At 44.0% G+C, this 2,498-nt stretch overlaps 1 protein-coding gene across 1 annotated transcript in view; it reads right to left on the minus strand.

The window, feature by feature from the left end:
- LOC113208234 (histone acetyltransferase KAT6A) overlaps positions 1-2,498 on the minus strand; it is a gene marked incomplete in the record, with an annotated part of 23,907 nt that overhangs the window by 3,598 nt on the left and 17,811 nt on the right.

Here is a 2,498-nt window from a genome sequence, read left to right on the forward strand (position 1 = left end):
CGCGATTTTTCAAACTCTGCAAACTGCTGCAAGATTGCGAATATTTTTCACACTGTTACAGCTTTTTAAATTTTTATTCACGAACTTACCTACCACCACCGCTACCCGCAGAAGACGGAGTGCGAGAAATGTGTTCTCTAGACATTTGAGAAGGTGTTCGATGTTTCATATCCAAATAATGTCCTTCAGTGTCCTGTAGTCTAGGGATGAGCTCGCCGTAGTTCAAATGAGAATCTAACACAACTGTACCATCTTTCCTCAAATCGGCAGCCTGTGAAGTACAATTTTAATAGATTTTATGTCACTATTAAGGAGTCGTCAACATATTGCGTCATGCTCGTAGGGGGAGGCGGGGAGGGGAGGCTGGTTTGACGGTCTGTGACGTGGAAAAGGGAAAAGGGGGGGGGGAGTGAAAAAAGTGTCCGAAACCCCTATTACGGCGCCCGTGTCCCCAGAATGACGGTGCCCGTTCGACAGCTCCCTCGGTTCAGGACGGGGCCGCCGCCGCCCCCGCTACACACGCCTGCTCGGCGGGATGGCCTACCCAGCCCGTTGCAGGCGGTCTCCGGTGGCATCAGCACGCTTTAAGTCGAAGGAGGACTCCACCCCGCACCGTTATAGTGTTTGCTTCAGGGAACTACTTCATTGTAGGAAAATCTTTTCATTATGTTCACAATCTCGATACTCGGAGGTTCAAAGATACTTAAATGGCATACTTACCAGTTGTCCCACAAATGCCAACGTGCAGACGAAAACCCAATAGATTAAGTTGGTGTACATGCAGTACACAATCATAACAGCTCCGTACGAATATGGTTCGAGTAGAGAACTTTGTTTAATTGGATCAAGAACAAGTGAAAAAACAAGAACAGTCTGAAACACAAAATAAAATTAAAATTTCCCCCTTTCAAAATTGCAAGATATTGAAAATTGTGCTGAAACCACTTTGAACATTCCAAGGAAAACGAATTACTCACGAAATCGTCACGGATGTCACAATGACAACATGACCTTTTTGACGTTAAAAGAGACCTCACATGTGCTAACGCGTATCCTCGCAAGTCACAGTGAGGTAATCGAGAAAAACGTTTTCTTTGAGAGTCTTTGCGTTTCGATTCTTGTGTTCTATCCACTGCAATACGATAAATGTTCACCGCATTTATGGTACCTTCAAGACAACGAGAAGCAATGGGGTGAGAGTGGTGATGAGCAAAGATCGCCAAGCCTCCTCTGAAGGTGGGTGTTTCGTGCAGTAGATGGCAATGCAACGAGCAAGTGAACACATTTTAGCTCGTTTTTGAACAACCCTGGAACATTATCGAAAAACGTGCATTGCATCTTTTGGAGTTAGTTCTTACATTCATGTTCAAAGGGTAAAACGGAATACCATAGTCTCTCTGCTCCACGCAAACACATCATTACGAGTGACTCGAAGGTCAAGAAGCTCACGATGCGGTGGACGAGGTCCAAGGCGTGGTATGGTACTTCAAGTAATATGAAAGACAGGACTGCTATAATTTGCGCTATAGAACACCCGAAAGGGCTGTTGACCAAACACACACGTGTCAGTAAGCTAGACGAAACTATTAAAAATTCAAATATGAATGCGTTTTCAAACGATTCCCACCTTGGGTGACACGGCCAGCCATATACCGGAAGTACGCCTAACAACATTGCTGGGTAGCTCAATAACTTCCACAAAAGAATCGTTAATCTTCTAGCAGAACAGTGCATTGTTATTGCTTCTGGGGGAGGAAAAAATAAATATGAAATTTTGGACAGCTAGTCACGGCACTACATACATATTTTGGCGCCCAATGGGTAGGCAACCCAAGTGGCACCGCCGTCCTGCGTGAGTGAGTTTACATAACAGAGAGCGGCAGCAGGCGAGTAAATTGGCCAATTTCACGAATTTCAAGGAAAAAATAAGAAAATTTTCACACTTGTGGAAAAGACTCATCAGTTAATTGGTAAAATTGTTGTGCAATGACATCGCTGCCAGTTAGTCATCAGATTGATGTAAAAGTAACTTTGACATCACACTGATAAATTTTTGACGCTGTTCGGTCACTATTTTATCAATTTGATGTCAAAAGTATATCAAATTCCAAAATCTGAAATATGTCATGGCCACAAAGCGGGAGTGATGTCCAGTACTACAATTTGACCAATTATTGATGAATCTATGTCACTTCCCCTGAAGCGCCTAGTCATTTTAGAGCAAAAAAGATATCACATTTAAAGCGCGTCGCCACATTAAAATGTGTCATCTTTCTGTGCATTGAATCAGGTAAGGCGAATAAAAAGTGCAATAGGCGCTTCTGGAGTTGGGCTAAAGAGATGGCCTACAGGTAATTGGAGTCGAACAGCCGGAGGCTATTTTAACTTGCGCATGTTTATCTCTACTCCAGGTCTGACCGCCACACACGACCTGCGGGACTAAACTGATTCAAGGCGTGGGCAACGGCTCGATAGAACAAACAACCACCCCTACGCTC

The sequence above is a fragment of the Frankliniella occidentalis genome, unplaced genomic scaffold (genome assembly GCF_000697945.3).
Source record: "Frankliniella occidentalis isolate FOCC.00 unplaced genomic scaffold, Focc_3.1 Scaffold30, whole genome shotgun sequence".
Classification (NCBI taxonomy): domain Eukaryota; kingdom Metazoa; phylum Arthropoda; class Insecta; order Thysanoptera; family Thripidae; genus Frankliniella; species Frankliniella occidentalis.